Source organism: Saccopteryx bilineata, chromosome 10, assembly GCF_036850765.1.
Source record: "Saccopteryx bilineata isolate mSacBil1 chromosome 10, mSacBil1_pri_phased_curated, whole genome shotgun sequence".
Taxonomy (NCBI): domain Eukaryota; kingdom Metazoa; phylum Chordata; class Mammalia; order Chiroptera; family Emballonuridae; genus Saccopteryx; species Saccopteryx bilineata.
Window position 1 is genome coordinate 62,181,564 of NC_089499.1, and position 18,070 is coordinate 62,199,633.

The window sequence follows — 18,070 nt, forward strand, 5'->3', positions numbered from 1 at the left end:
GATGAAGGAAAAAAAATCACAAAGTTCAAGAAGCACAGAGAGTCCCATTAAACAGGAACCCAAAGAGGCCTACACCAAGACACATCATAATTAAAGTGCCAAAGTTAAGAGACAAAGAAAAAATACCAAAAGCTGCAAGAAAAAAGAAGTTAATTACTTAGAGGAGGCCCTATAAGAATGACATCTGACTTTTCAACAGAAACACTTGAGGCCAGAAGGGAATGGCAAGAAATATTCAAAGTAATGCAGAACAAAAGCTTTTAACCAAGACTTCTTTATCAAGCAAGATTATCATTTAAAATTGAAGGAGAAATAAAAAGCTTTCCAGACAAAAACAAACAAACAAAAAAACTCAAGGAATACATTACAATCAAACCAGTACTGCAGGAAATGTGTTAAGGGGTTTGCTATAAAAAGAACAAAGGGAAAAAGAAATAGAGAAAAAGAGGATTATAAATTTAAAGAATAAAATGGCAATAAACAACTATTATATATATATCAATAATAACTTTAAATGTAAATGGATTAAATGCTCCAATCAAAAATTATAGGGTAGTGCACGGATAAGAAAACAGGACCAGTACATATGCTCTCTACAAGAGACCCACCTCAGAATAAAAGATACACATAGACTGAGAGTAAAGGGATGGAAAAAAATATTTCATGCAAACAAAAGGAAGAAAAAGCTGGGGTAGCCATACTAATATCTGACAAAATAAACTTTAAAACAAAGGCTATAGTAAGAGATAAAGAAGGTCACTACATAATGATAAAGGGAGCAATCCAACAGGAAGATATAACTATTATATATACGTCTAATATAAGAGCACCTAAATATATAAAACAGATTTTGATGGACAAAAAGGCCAAGATCAACAGCAATACTACAATAGTAGGGGATTTTAATACCCCACTAACATCAATGGATAGAACCTCCAGACAGAAAATTAACAAAGAAATAACGACCTTAAATAACACACTAGATCAACTGAATTTAATAGATATCTTCAGAACCTTTCACCCCAAAGCAGCAGAATAGACATTCTTTTCAACTGCTCATGGTGCATTCTCCTGAATAGACCACATGTTAGGACACAAAACAAGTCTTAATAAATTTAAGAAGATTGAAATCATATCAAGCACCTTCTCTGATCAAAACGGCATGAAACTAGAAATCAACTATGATAGAAAAACTGAAAAACATTCAAACACTTGAAGACTAAATAGCATGCTATTAAATAATGAATGGGTTAACAATGAGACCAAGGAAAATTCAAAACCTTCCTTGAAACAAGTGAAAATGAACATACAACAACTCAAAATTTATGGGACACAGCAAAAGCAGTCCGGAGAGGGAAGTTCATAGCATTACAGGCATACCTCAAGAAGCTAGAAAAAGCTCAAATAAACAACTTGACCCTACATCTAAAAGAACTAGTAAAAGAACAGCAAGTAAAGCCCAGAGGTAGTAGAAAGAAAATAATAAAGATCAGAGCAGAAATAAATGACATAGAGGCTAAAGAAATAATACAGAGGATCAATGAAACCAGGAGCTGGTTCTTTGAAAAGGTAAACAAGATCGATGAACCTTTAACCAGACTCACCAAGAAAAAAAGAGAGAGGACTCAAATAAAATAAAATTAGAAATGAGAGTGGAGAAGTAACAACAGACATAGCAGAAATTCAAAGGACTGTAAGAAAATACTATGAAGAACTATATGCCCCCAAATGGGACAACCTAGATGAAATGGATGAATTCCTTGAAAAATATAATCATTCAAAAATCAGTCTGAAAGAATCAGAAAACCTAAACAGAGTGATTACAACAAAAGAGATTGAAACAGTTATCAAAAAACTCCCATAAAACAAAATTCCTGGGCCTGATGGCTTCACAGGGGAATTTTACTAAATATTCAAAGAAGAACTAACTCCTATTCTTCTCAAGCTATTTCAAAAAATTCAAGAAGAGGGAAAACTTCCAAACTCCCTTTATGAGGCGAACATAATCCTCATTCCAAAATCAGGCAAAGACACTACAAAAGAAAGAAAACTATGGGCCAATATTCCTGATGAACTTAGATGCTAAAATTCTCGACAAAATATTAGCAAATCGGATCCAGCAATACATGAAAAAAAATATACATCATGATCAAGTGGGATTTATTCTGGGGAGGCAAGGCTGGTACAATATTTGCAAATCAATCAACGTGATTAATCGCATAAACAAAAGGAAGGAGAAACACTACATGATAATATCAACAGATGCAGAAAAAGCATTTGACAAAATCTAGCAACCATTTATGATCAAAACTCTCAGCAAAGTGGGAATACAGGAAACATACCTCAACATGATAAAGGCCATCTATGACAAACCCACAGCCAACATCATACTTAGTGGGCAAAAATTAAAAGCAATCCCCTTAAGATCAGGAACAAGGTAGGGGTGCCCCTTTCACCACTCTTATTCAACATAGTTTGGGAAGTCCTAGCCATAGCAATCAGACAAGAAGAAGAAATAAAAGGCATCCAAGTTGGAAAAGAAGAAGTAAAACTTTCATTATTTGCTGATGACTTTATACTGTACATAGAAAACCCGAAGGTCTCAGTCAAAAAACTACTGGAACTGATAAATGAATTCAGCAAGGTGGCAGGATATAAAATCAATATTCAGAAATCAGTAGTACTTCTATACACCAACAATGAACTGTCTGAAAAAGAAATTAAGGAAACAATCTCCTTCACTATTGCAACAAAAAAATAAAGTACCTAGGAGTAAATTTAACCAAGGAGGTTAAATACCTATACTCAGAAAATGATAAAACATTGATAAAAGAAATCAAATAAGATACAAACAAGTGGAAGCATATACTGTGCTCATGGTTAGAAAGAATAAACATCATTAGAATGTTTATACTACCCAAAGCAATATATAAATTCAATTCAATTCCTATTAAAATACTAATGACATACTTCAAAGACATAGAACAAATATTCCAAAAATTTATATGGAACCAAAAAGAACACGAATAGCCTCAGCAATCTTGAAAAAGAGAATGAAGTGGGTGGTATCACACTTCCTGATATCAAGTTATACTACAAGGCCGTTGTACTCAAAACAGTTTGGTACTGGCATAAGAACAGGCATACAGATCAATGGAACAGAACAGAGAACCCAGAAATAAACCCATACCTTTATGGACTATTGATATTTGACAAAGGAGGTAAGAGCATACAATGGAGTAAAGACAGTCTCTTTAACAAATGATGCTGGGAAAATTGGACAAATACATGCAAAGAAATGAAACTAGAACACCAACTTACACCACTCACAAAAATAAACTCAAAATGGATAAGACTTGAATGTAAGTTGTGAAACCATGATCATCTTGGAAGAAAACATAGGCAGTAAGCTTTCCGACATCTCTTGCAGCAATATATTTGTTGAGTTATCCCCACAGATAAGTGAAATAAAGGACAAGATGAACAAATGGGACAATATCAAACTAAAAAGCTTTTGCACAGCAAAAGACAACATGAACAAAATAAAATGATAATCCACACAATGGTAGAACATATTTGACAATACATCTGATAAGGGGTTAATAACTAAAATCTGTAAAGAAATTGTAAAACTCAACACCAGGAAAGTAAACAATTCAATCAAAAACTGGGTAAAAGACTGGTTCAAAACCCTGGGCTTGCCTGGTCAAGGTACATATGGGAGTTGATGCTTCCAGCTCCTCCCCCCTTCTCTCTCTCTCTCTGTCTCTTCTCTCTCTCTCTCTCTCTCTGTCTCTCCCTCTCCTCTCTAAAAATAAATAAATAAATAAAATTAAAAAAAAAAAACTGGGTAAAAGAACTGAATAGACACTTCTCCAAAAAGGACATACAGATGGCCAATGGGCATATGAAAAAATGTTCACCATCACTAATCATTAGAGAAATGCAAATTAACACCACAATGAGATATCACCTCACACCAGTCAGAATGGCGCTTATCAACAAAACAACACAGAATAAGTGCTGGCAAGGATGTGGAGAAAAGGGAACCCTCCTGCACTGCTGGTGGGAATGCAGACTGGTGCAGCCACTGTGGAAAACAGTACGGAGATTCCTCAAAAAATTAAAAATCGAACTGCCTTTTAACCCAGCTATACCACTTTTAGGAATATACCCCAAGAATACCATAGCACTGTTCCAAAAGGAGAAATACACTCCCATGTTTATGGCAGCATCGTTCACAATAGCGAAGATCTGGAAACAGCCCAAGTGTCTGTCAGTGGACGAGTGGATTGAAAAGCTTTGGTACATATATACTATGGAATACTACTCAGCCATAAGAAATGATGACATTGGATCATTTACAACAACATGGATGGACCTTGATTACATTATACTGAGTGAAATAAGTAAATCAGAAAACACTAAGAACTATATGATTCCATACATAGGTGGGACATAAAAATGAGACTCAGAGACATGGACAAGTGTGTGGTGGTTATGGGAGGGGGGGAGGGAAAGAGAGAGATGTGATGGAGGGAGGGGAGGGGCAGAAAGAAAACCAGATAGAAGGTGACAGAAGACAATTTGACTTTGGGTGATGGGTATGCAACATAATCAAATGTCAAAATAACCTGGAGAGGTTTTCTCTGAACATATGTACCCTGATTTATCAATATCACCCCATTAAAATTAATTTTTTAAAAAGCTGTGGTACATATACACAATGGAATAATACGTGCCGTGAAATAGAAGGAAATCTTACCCTTTGCGACATGGATGGACCTGGAATCTATTTTGCTAAGCGAAATAAGCCAGGTAGCGAAAGGAAAATATCATATGACCTCACTAATATGAGGAATCTAATGAACAATGTGAACTGAGAAATGGAAGGAGGCAGATAAGAAGTCAAAGAGTCCAGAGTGAAAGCAGTCAGAGGGAAAGGGGATGAGAGGAGGGGATCAAAGAAAGGAAAGGGATTATGGAAAGTATATACGCATAACACAGAGAGATAGAGGGCAGGATAGTAAATCATGGAGGGAAAGGGCCAAGTCGGTGGGGGGGGGCAAAAGGGGTATCAAGGAGAACACGGGGGGGGGGGAGGGAGGGAGTTATATTCGGGGGAACACTTGTAACTATGTAAACACAACAAATTTAAAAAAATAAATAAAAGAAGAACCTGAGTGTCAGCTCACAGAAAGATGAATCCTTAGACAGTAGTTCTCAAACTTTTTGAAGTTGGGGGCATTTAAAATCCTACAAATAATTGTAGGTGCACTATATACAAATTTCTGAGAAATATGTTAATAATTAAGTCAAATATTAAAGAAAAAGAATATAAAGTGCAAGCGTGCTTTTATGGTAATTAAACAAAATAAATACAACAAAATTAAATTTATTCTGTCATTAAAACACAATTTTGTTACATTTTTTGAGTTATGCTTTTTAGAATTTGTAAAAAAGAGGGGTTAAAAAAAAGACAAAATAGTTATCTTTTGCCCTGGCTGGTTGGCTCAGTGGTAGAGCGTCGGCCTGGCGTGCAGGAGTCCTGGGTTCGATTCCCGGCCAGGGCACACAGGAGAAGCGCCCATCTGCTTCTCCACCCCCTCCCCCTCTCCTTCCTTTCTGTCTCTCTCTTCCCCTCTTGCAGCCAAGGCTCCATTGGAGCAAAGTTGGCCCGGGCGCTGAGGATGGCTCCATGGCCTCTGCCTCAGGTATTAGAATGGCTCTGGTTGCAACAGAGCAATGCCCCAGATGGGCAGAGCATCGCCCCCTGGTGGGCATGCCGGGTGGATCCCGGTTGGGCACATGCAGGAGTCTGTCTGTCTGCCTCCCCGTTTCCAACTTCAGAAAAATACAAAAAAAAAAGTTATCTCTATATATATATTCTTAGTAAGATTTAGTAAATTTGGCAGGTTCCGGCAGAAATGTGTTAAGTTTTTTCATTCTTGTGTTTATGAGAAACATGAGTCTGATGTGTCCTAGCGATTTCTTCCATGTTTGGGCATATATTTGAAAGGCAAACTCTCATTTCCTCTTCAATACATTGAAGAATTCCTCTCTTTTTACTCTTAATTGTGTTGAGGATAGAAAATCCTAATTTACATAAATAGGATGTTGAAAATTGTAGTAAAATGTTCAGAGCTTTTTTAGATATTGCCACATATTCTTCTTTTATAGAAATCCAAAGGCTTCAAGAGACAATTCCATATGTTTAATCATCAATCCATGATCAGTGGAAATAGCTGCCAGTTCTTCTTCTGTTAATGTTAAACCAAAATCACTTGAAGCTTCCATGAATGGGTTTCTAATCCAATCATATTGTTCAGTGTTAAGGGATGGAAAATGCTATAAATTAAATTCTTCCCGTCAGCCTTCAAGTCCTATTTTATTTACACCTAACTTTTGCTCACTTCCAGAATCGAATTATTCAATATCATGCTTTTTTTTTTTTTTGAGAAATCTATCCATTTTATCTGGGTGTATTTATCTAAAAATAACATAATGATGTGTTAATAATAATTATGTGTTAACAAAAAGAGTGGTATTTCCGTAATGAAATGGTATAATAGAGTAACTATATTTATTTTTATATCTGGGCACATGCCATGAACCAGCACAGCTAGTAATTCCAAGTCCCGAGTGAGAATGGAGCAGAATTAAGAAAACACATGGAATTAAGAAAATACGGGGTTGGGAGGGCCCTGTAATTACTGCTGGCAAGAACAAAGTGTGCCCAAAAACCACATCTTGCTTTATTTATAGGGCAAAGCAGGCCATTAGCAAATCAATAAGATCTTTGATCATGTTTCCAAGGCAACCCAAGAATTTTACCAAGTGCAGAAAACCCCCACCATACATATCATCTTAATTTTACACCAAACAAAGGATAGAAGAAACTTGCCTCCAGTCTTTCTGGGGAGCATGTGGGGTAGCGTAAACAATCCAGCACCACAGCTTAACAGCCTTTTGCAAACTACTCAGGCAAGTGAGGTGGGGGGTTGGGCAGACTGTCAGCTTACAGCCAATTCCCCATACTTCTGTTCCCCCAAAATTTAAACTCCAAAAACCCTGTTGGTTTTTTGGTCCCCATCAGGCACCTATTTCTCTGGAATACCATAGGGTGCACCTGGAAATCTTCTAGGGCACACACTTTGAGAAGCACTACCTTAGAGTCTCAAATTTTCTCCATCAAAGGCCATGATGGTCAAAATTTCAGCTAGGAAGATATTTTTTTTCTCTTGAAGTGAAAAATGGGAGGTGGCAGTCAGACAGACTCCCGCTTGTGCCCAACCAGGATCCACCCAGCATGCCCACTGGGGGCAATGCTCTGCCCATCTGAACAGTTGCTCCACTGCAACGGGAGCCATCCCAGTGCCTGAGGCAGAGGCCATGGAGCCATCCTCAGCATCCAGGCCAACTTTGCTCCCATGGAGCCTTGGCTGTGGGAGAGGAAGAGAGAGATAGAGGGGGAAGAGTGAAACAGATGGGCGCTTTTCCTGGTGCCATTTTGTTGCTCTGCTACCACCCACCATGAAAGCTGAAATGCCCACTAGTGGGCAGTAGGGACTAGGTTGACCAGCACTGCAAAAGTGGGCGGTTTTTATAAAAAGTTTGACTACCCCTGACAGTTTTTATAAATGTATTAAGGTCTGGTCAGGTTGTTGTAGATTTTTTCTTTTGGTGTTGTTTCCCTTGCTAATTATTGTTTATTGTTATTTTTCCATATGAATTTTAGCATTAAGTTTCTCGCTCCATAAAGAATCTCGCTGGTATTTTTGGTAGTGGAGATAAAGATATTCTTGCTTTGTATTTTTTTTATTATTATTACTTTTATTTATTTTTATTTTTAAAAGTTTTTAAAAAATTTATTCATTTTAGAGAGGAGAAAGAGAGAGAGAGAGAGAAGCAGGGAGGAGCAAGAAGCATCAACTCCCATATGTGCCTTGACCAGGCAAGCCCAGGACTTTGAATTGGCAACCTCAGTGTTCCAGATCAACACTTTATCCACTGCGCCACCACAAGTCAGGCTATTTTTTATTGATTGATTTGAGAGGTAGAGAGGAAGGAAGAAAGAAACAAATGTTAATTTGTTGTTCCACATATTTATATATTCATTGGTTCTTTTTTTTTTTTTAAGTGAGAGTAGGGGAGTTATAGAGCCAGATTCCCATATGCTCCCCAACCAGGATCCACCCAGCAACCCCTATCTGGGGCTGATGCTGTGCCCATTGGGGCTGCTCACAACAGAGCTATTTTTAGTGCCTGAGGCTTGCTAGAACCATCATTGGCACCTGGGGCCATCATGCTCAAGTCAAGCCATGACTGAGGGAGAGAAGAGAGAGAGAGAAGGAAAAGGGGGTGGGGGGAGAAACAGATGGTCACTTCTCCAGTGTGCCCTGACTGGGAATTGAACTTGGGACATCCACATACTGGGCCATCACTCTACCTCTGAGCCAACCAGCTAGGCTCATTGACTAATTCTTGTACATGCCCTGACTGGGGAGGAACCTAGAACCTTGGTGTATTGGGATGATCCTCTAACCAATTTAGCTACCTGTCTGGGGCATAAACTTTTTTTTTCTAATGAGTCTACTCAGTGTTAGTCAGATTGACGTATAACAAGCAAAAATTAAAATACTTTCATCTTTACAGTAATGTGGAAAGAAGCAATGTTATTTTTAAAGGTATATTAAAACTTTGTTATTTATTTTTCTGGGTATGGTTTGAATTTTGAAGATTATCCAAAAAGTAAAGTTTCCTAAATTTAAATTTCTATGTCTAATATAGTAAATCCACACACACACACACACATATGCACAATTATTTTGGATTATTTATTTATTTATTTATTCATTTATTTAATTTTGCAAGAATTTTTATGCCTTGCTTTGGCCAGATAGCTCGGTTGGTTGGCATTGTCCTGATACGCAGAGGTTTCTAGCTCGATCCCTGGTCAGGGCACATACAGAAACAGAGTGATTTTCTGACTCTCTCTCTCCCCCTCCCACTCTTTTTAAAGTCAATAAAATAAAAATAAAAATTTTTAAAAATGTATGCTTTGTTAAAATAGTTTTAACATTTTTCTCTAACATACATCCTAGTAATAGTGATTTTCAAATGTTTTAAAGCTTGGAACCCTATTTGAAAGCTAGAGCAAAGTGGGAAAACCATGTAGCAATCAAAGAAGCATATAGACCATGAACAAAATATGTTAGCATGGTTACTGTTATTACTTGCAAAATTATTATTATTATTATTTTTTGTATTTTTCTGAAGTTGGAAACGGGAAGGCAGTCAGACTCCCACATGCGCCCGACTGGGATCTACCCGGCATGCCCACCGGGGGGCGTTGCTCTGTTGCAACCAGAGCCATTCTAGCGCCTGAGGCAGAGGCCATGGAGCCATACTCAGCGCCTGGGCCAACTTTGCTCCAATGGAGCCTTGGCTGCGGGAGGAGAAGAGAGAGACAGAGAGGAAGAAGAGGAGGAAAGGTGGAGAAGCAGATGGGTGCTTCTTCTATGTGCCCTGGCTGGAATCGAACCCGGGACTCCTGCACACCAGGCTGACGCTCTACCACTGCACGCCAGGCTGACACTCTACCACTGAGCCAACTGGCCAGGGCCGCAAATTTATTATTTGGAGGGATCACTTTGAAAATTGCTAAGAAAAAAATTTCTCAAGATAGCATCAGAAGTAAAAGTAGTTAAGTCCCCTTCCTGAGTGTGCAAGTTGCAGGGCTATACATGATCCAGTTTTTGCATATTTAGCAATTTTCAAATATCCCAAATCTTGCAGCACTTCTAATTCTCTGACATCTTTTCCTACCTTCTTGGTTTCAAAAACCAAACAAATTCCCTTTCTGAGTGTGTCTTTATAATCTCCCTTCACTTTTTTTCCATCTCTCTTGCCTCCATCTTCACCCAGCCCATCAACAACTACAAAAGCACATGCTGCCACTGCAGGTAGGTCAGTCCAGCCTTTTGTCCTCCCTGAATCCTGCTTCTGTCTTCCTAAACCATGCTGCAACCCTAGTTCAATAACCAAATATAGCTCACTATTTCCCACCACATCAAATTTTGCTTTCTTGGCCTTTTTCAAAGGTCCTCTGTAGTTTGTATCATGCGACTCCAATAGGAAGTACTGGCTACATCATTTTAGGAGCTCACTGCAGAGTGAAAATGTGGGTTCCCTCGGTCAAAAGTTATTAAGAGTTTCAAAATGGCAATAGCAGAGCACTAAACCAAATGCAGGGCATTTGTGAAGACAGTGCCCTCCCTGTATAACTGCATGGGTTGCATACCTATGAAATTAGTCTTGTCAACAGATACTTGCCATCCTAGGGAGGCCACTGTTCTTGCTATCCAGTTTCCTAGTCTTCTCACATGTTGTTCCCTCACCTGGAATGCCCTTCCACCAGTTTCTGCCCACAGTTAGTCTTAGCCTTTTCCCAGACCCATCCAGGTAGAGGCAGCAAGCTGAGTCCTGGTCTTGACATATCTCTGATCCCTCCTTTCTTATAGCCTCTATTAGTCCTGACCATCTACACACACTAATTTAGTTCTTATTTATATACTTTCTTGTGTTATTTTCTTACTGTTTCATTCATTCAATCACTATTGATTGCAGGCCAACTATTTGACATGAGACATTATTTGACTTGTTCATCACTATCTCCAGAGCTTCACATAGTGACTGGCTCATGACAGACACAATAAGTATTTCTTGAATAAGTGTTGAATAGTTTTTCTCTCTCCATCATATCATGAGCTCCTAAAGACCAAGAACTGTTTTCATTTGTTATATGACTATTGATTGAAACCCACTCTGTGCCACACATTGTTCCAGACATGAAAACATTATTCTAGACCAGTGATTTTCAGCCTTTTTAAAAATCTCATGGCACACATAAACTAATTATTAAAACTCTTAAAGTATTTTATTTATTGATTTTTTTTTTAGAGAGAGGAGAAAGAGAGAGGGAGGGAGAGAGGCAGGGATGAGGAGCAGGAAGCATCAATTATCCCAAATATGCCTTGACTGGGCAAGCCTGAGGCCTCAAACCAGCAACCTCAGCATTCCAGGCCAACATTTGATCCAATGAGCCACCCACAGGTCAGGCTAATTACTAAAATTCTGTAGCCTACCAAAAAATATATTTTTTTGTCAGTCTGACAAAAAAAAATAGGCATGGTTTTAATTCATCTACACTGGACAGCTATTGTTGTTGGCTGTTGGCATTTTTTATTTGACAGCCTAAGGAAAAAGAGGTCAGTGTCCCTGACTAAATAGTCAGGTATTGCATGTTTTAAAAATTTTTGCATCACATTGGTTGAAAATTACTGTTCTAGACAACTTCCTTTACTTCTATATTCCTTAGCTTATTATCTCTATTATAAGTCCCTCAACAATTCCATGAAATAGGTTCCATTATTATGCTCATTTTATAGACGAGGAAACAGGCTCAAAGCAGTTAACTAATTGGCTTAAAGTCAAATAGTTACTGGGGTTTGAACCCAGCAGACCAGATCCTAGCTGATACATTTTGAAAACTTTAAAAAATATATTACTTACTGATTTAAGGGAGAGAGAGGAAGAGGGGAAGGGGAGAGAGAAACAGAAACTTCAATCTGTTGCTATATGCCCTGACTGGGTATCAAATTGGCAACCTCTATGTATACACATGACACTCTAAACAATCAAGCTATCTTGCCAGGGCTTAACCTGATATTTTGATTACATTGGTAGGCTGTCTCCAATCAGTACTTTTTTGCTTGATTGAATACAAATCCATACATATCATCTAATAGGGGTTGTGCTTTATAAAAGGAACACATTTTTATGCAATTTCTTGACCAAAACGAGATGTAACAGGTGCATGGTTCTTTGCAAATCTGTTTTGTAATAAATAGAACATATACTGCAGTATAATTTATTTCACTGAATCAGCCAGTCATAAAATGCTGAATAAAGAATATGCCTACTAGGCCACCCTAAGAGGTCTGCAGGAAGAGAACAGACAGGGAAGTTTCTAAAGGTTGGTCACTTTCCCGACGGAAGATAACTTTTTAAACTGGAGGTTCATTTGTGGGACTCAATAATACTTGTTGACACCAACAACCTTCCCAAGGCATTAGTAGGGAAAAAGGAAGAGGGTTGGAATAAAAAAAACAGGAGAGGGGAAAATGGGATGGGATGAATCCGATGGAATGTGGAGTGGTGGGAACCACCATAAGATGCCCTGACTGCTGGGCTTGTGCTGTGGGCTAGTGCCCCCAGAAACACAAAACAGCCAACATTTAACCAAAAGCATGTGGAGGGGTTTTTAGTCCTATGAGACTCAGTAAAATGGAGATAGCAAGTCATCATTTTCCATGCCTTGATCTGGGCTCCACATCAAGTAAATGGACTGGCACATAGCTCCCTGCCTTTAAAAGTAAGCACAAGGGGAGACAAGATGTCAATGGAGTAGGCGGACGTACCAACTTCCACCTCCCAGAACCAAAGTGGATCACAAACTAATTTTAAGGACCATCATCTGGAAAAACCAACTTTGTACTAAGCTAAGACGACTCTTCAACCAAGAAACACTGAAGAAGCCACACTGAGACTGGTAGGAAAAGCAGAAAAGTGGAGAGGGCTGCCCAGCTCCCCGGAGCAAATGGCAGCCGGGAGAGACTCACGTGGTGGGAAGTGAGTTTAGCAGAGAGGGGAGGATACTGATTCCCAGGAACAAAGCCTCAGTCAGCAGCCCCAGAGCCTAGAAGAGGTGTATGGACAGTATTTAGCTAGAAACGAGACAGGATACTGTTTGAGAAAGAGACTGATTTCTCAGACCCAGGATTCTTCTTAAAGGGACCGCGCTGGGGACGGGAAGAGAGGAGAGGACTGGAGTAGCAGGAAAAGAGTGTAATCTAGGAGGCACAGGGAGAAACATTTTTAGAGACAGCCAGCCAAACCTCTGGGACGAGTCACTCCACAAATCTGAAGTGAATATTTCCCCTGGAAACAGCAATACCAGCAAAGGGAAGCAGGACATCAGCCAAACAAGCTCTCCTGCGGCACTCAGAGCGGAGTCGCTTAGAAGGAAGGAGCTTTTGGGACTACAGTAGTGAGCGTTAGGGTCTGAACTGCAGCACCCCCACCCACATGGCTGAGGGCTCACCCGAGGGCGGGCAGCGGCAGGATGCAAAAGTGCGGTTCTTTCGGCAAGGGCGGAAGCCGGCTGGCCACCACTGGGCCCAGGTGTGAGCTCAGTCTTGCCGGCTGGGGAGGAGGGAATGTGCAAAAATGGTCAAGCCCAGCTGTGGGCCGCCTGCAATCCAGCCTGCGGGGGAAGGGCAGGAGCCCCAGAAGGGGTAGAGACCCACCCTTGAGCAAGGGCACAAGAGCACAGCCTTGCCCTGCCCCAGGAACTGAGGCTTGTGGCCTGACTTGGGAGCCGGCTCCTCCTGCAGGGGTGGAGCCAAAGCCCAGAACAGGCGGAGTCCCACTACTGAGCGTGGGCACGCAGTCCCACCTGGCCTGTGGAGCCAGGGCTTGCAGCTGTTTCAGGAGTGAGCTCCTCCTGTAATGGTGGGGCGAAAGCCCGGAATCAGATGAAGACCCGCAGCTGAGCAAAGGTGCTCACCCCTGCCCTCAGGGCCGACCATAATGCCACCCGTGGGGGCGGGGGAAAGGCCAAATCCACCGAGGCTTGTATACCCAAGCACGTGATCACAGCCACTCCTGTGAAGGAGAGGCGGAAACCATAGCAACAGCCCCAGTGGGCAGGCACCAGCAAGCCCATACCAAAATGCCCTAGGCAGCAACAGCAGAGGGGGTGAGGGGCCTGCTGACAGACCATACCTAGGGAACACAGAGGCCACACCCAGTAGACTCCTGTGGCCAAAACCTTCTTTTACACAGACAAAATGAGAAAGCAGAGAAATGCAACATAAATGAATCAAGAAAAATCCCCAGAAAAGGACTGAATGAGTCAGATATAACCAAATTACCAGAGGCAGAATTTAAAATAATGATTGTTAGGATGCTCAAAGATATTAGAACAACAATAGATGGTCATTATGAACACCTAAATAAAGAGCAAATATAAAAAAGGACATTGAAATAATAAAAAAGAATCAGTCAGAAATGACAAATACAATATCAGAAATGAAGAACACAATGGAAGGAATTAAAAGCAGGATGGATGAAGCTGAGAATCGAATCAGCAAGTTAGAGGGCAAGATAAATAAAGGCACGGATGCAGAGCAGAAAAAAGAGAAGAGACTCAAAAAGTCTGAGGAAACTCTAAGAGAGCTCTGTGACAACATGAAGAGAAATAACATCCTCATCATAGGGGTTCCTGAAGAAGAAGAGAAAGAACAAAGGATAGAGACTTTGTTCAAACATATCATACGTGAAAACTTCCCTCAATTAAGGCAGGAAAACACCTCACAAGTTCAAGAAGCACAGAGAACTCCATTAAAGAGAAACCCAAAGAAATCTACACCAAGACACATCATAATTAAAATACCAAAGCTAAGTGATAAAGAGAAAATATTAAAAGCTGCTAGAGAAAAAAAGACTATCACCTACAAAGGAGCCACAATAAGGATGACTTCCGACTTCTCAAAAGAAACACTTGAGGCCAGAAGAGAATGGCAAGAAATATTCAAAGTAATGCAGAACAAGAGCCTACAACCAAGACTACTTTATCCAGCAAGGCTATCGTTTAAAATTGAAGGAGAAATAAAAAGCTTTACAAACAAAAGAAAAACCTCAAGGAATTCACTACAACCAAACCAAGGCTGCAAGAAATGCTAAGGGGCCTGTTGTAAACAGATCAAAGGAGAAAAAGAATATAGCAAAAGAGGAATATAGTTTTAAAGAATAAAATAGCAATAAACAATTACATATCAATAATAACCTTAAATGTAAATGGATTAAATATTCTGATCAAAAGACATAGGGTAGCTGCATGGATAAGAAAACAGGACCCACACATATGCTGCCTACAAGAGACACACCTTAAAACAAAAAATGCACATAGACTGAAGATCAAAGGATGAAAAAAAATATTTCACGCAAATGGAAATGAAAAAAAAGCTGGGGTAGCAATACTTATATCAGACAAAATGGACTTTAAAACAAAGACTATAGTAAGAGATAAAGAAGGTCACTACATAATGATAAAGGGAGCAATCCAACAGGAAGATGTAACCATTATAAATATCTACGCACCTAATATAGGAGCATCTAAATATATAAAGCAGACTTTGATGGATTTAAAGGGCAAGATCAACAGCAATACTATAATAGTAGGGGATTTCAATACCCCACTAACATCACTAGATAGATCCTCAAGAAAGAAAATTAACAAAGAAACAGCAGACTTAAAGGACATACTAGATCAACTCGATTTAATAGATATCTTCAGAATCTTTCACCTTAAAGCAGCAGAATACACATTCTTTACAAATGCTCATGGTACATTCTCTAGGATAGACCACATGTTAGGGCACAAAAGTGGTCTTAACAAATTTAAGAAGATTGAAATCATATCGAGCACTTTCTCTGATCACAATGACATGAAACTAGAACAGAAATCAACCACAACAGAAAAACTAAAAATTACTCAAACACTTGGAAACTAAATAGCAGGTTGTTAAATAACAAATTGGTTAACAATGAGATCAAAGAAGAAATTTAAAAATTCCTAGAAATGGACGATAACGAGTATACATCAACTCAAAATTTATGGGACACAGCAAAAGTAGTCCGGAGAGGGAAGTTCATAGCATTACAGGCATACCTCAAGAAGCTAGAAAAAGCTCAAATAAACAACTTGACCCTACATCTAAAAGAACTAGTAAAAGAACAGCAAGTAAAGCCCAGAGGTAGTAGAAAGAAGAAAATAATAAAGATCAGAGCAGAAATAAATGACATAGAGGCTAAAGAAACAATACAGAGGATCAATGAAACCAGGAGCTGGTTCTTTGAAAAGGTAAACAAGATCGATGAACCTTTAACCAGACTCACCAAGAAAAAAAGAGAGAGGACTCAAATAAAATTAGAAATGAGAGTGGAGAAATAACAACTGATACAACAGAAATACAAAATATTGTAAGAAAATACTATGAAGAACTGTACGCCAAAAAACTAGACAACCTAGATGAAATGGACAAGTTCCTTGAAACATAATCTTTGAAAAATTAATCTGGAAGAATCAGAAAACCTAAACAGACCAATTACAATAAATGAGATTGAAACAGTTATGAAAAACTCCCAAAAAAGAAAAGTCCTGGGCCTGATGGCTTCACAAGTGAATTCTACCAAATATTCAAAGAAGAACTAACTCCTATCCTTCTCAAGCTATTTCAAAAAATTCAAGAGGAAGGAGGACTTCCAAGCTCCTTTTATGAGGCGAATATAATTCTGATTCCAGAACCAGGCAAAGACAACACAAGAAAAGAAAATTATAGGCCAATATCCCTGATGAATTTAGATGCTAAAATCCTCAACAAAATATTAGCAAACCGGATCCAGCAATATATGAAAAAATCATACACCCTGATCAAGTGGGATTTATTCTTGGGAGGCAAGGCTGGTACAATATTTGCAAATCAATCAATGTGATTCATCACATAAACAAAAGGAAGGAGAAAAACCATATGATAATTTCAATAGATGCAGAAAAAGCATTGATGAAATCCAGCACCCATTCATGATCAAAACTCTCAGCAAAGTGGGAATACAGGGAACATACCTCAACATGATAAAGGCCATCTATGACAAACCCACAGCCAACATCATACTCAAAGGGCAAAAATTAAAAGCAATCCCCTTAAGATCAGGAACAAGGCAGGGGTGCCCCCTTTCACCACTCTTATTCAACATAGTTCTGGAAGTCCTAGCCACAGCAATCAGACAAAAAAAGAAATAAAAGGCATCCAAATTGGAAAAGAGGAAGTAAAACTATCATTATTTGCAGATGATATGATATTTTATATAGAAAACCCTAAGGTCTCAGTCAAAAAACTACTGGACCTGATAAATGAATTCAGCAAGGTGGCAGGATATAAAATTAATACTCAGAAATCATAGGCATTTTTATACACTAACAATGAACTGTCAGAAACAGAAATTAAGGAAGCAATTCCCTCTACCATTGCAACCCCCAAAATAAAGTACCTAGGAATAATTTAACCAGGGTGATTAAAGACTTGTACTCGAAAAATTATAAAACACTGATAAAAGAAATCAGGGAAGATACAAACAAGTGGAAGCATATACCGTGCTCATGGTTAGGAAGAATAAACATCATTAAAATGTCTATATTACCCAAAGCAATTTATAAATTCAATGCAATATGATTAAAATGCCAACGACTTACTTCAAAGATATAGAATACATATTCCAAAAATTTATATGGTACCAAAAGAGAACATGAGTAGCCTCAGCAATCTTGAAAAGGAAGAATAAAGTGGGAGGTATCATACTTTCAGATATCAAGTTATACTACAAGACTGTTGTACTCAAAACAGCCTGGTACTGGCATAAGAACAGGCATATAGATCAATGAAACAGAACAGAGAAACCAGAAATAAGCCCACAGCTCTATGGACAACTGATATTTGACAAAGGAAGTAAGAGCATACAATGGAGTAAAGACAGCCTTTTTAATAAATGGTGTTGGGAAAATTGGACAGCTACCTGCAAAAAAATGAAACTAGACCACCAACTTACATCATTCACAAAAATAAACTCAAAATGGATAAAAGACTTAAATGTAGGCTGTGAAACCATAAGCATCTTAGAAGAAAACATAGGCAGTAAGCTCTCCGACCTCTCTCGCAGCAATACATTTGTCGATTTATCTCCATGGGCAAGTGAAATAAAAGACAGGATAAACAAATGGGACTATGTCAAACTAAAAAAGCTTCTGCATAGCTAAAGACAATTAGAACAGAATAAAAAAACAAACTACACAATGGGAGAATATATTTGACAATACATCTGAAGAGGTTAATAACCAAAATTTATAAAGAACTTGTAAAACTTAATACCAGGAAGACAAACAATCCAA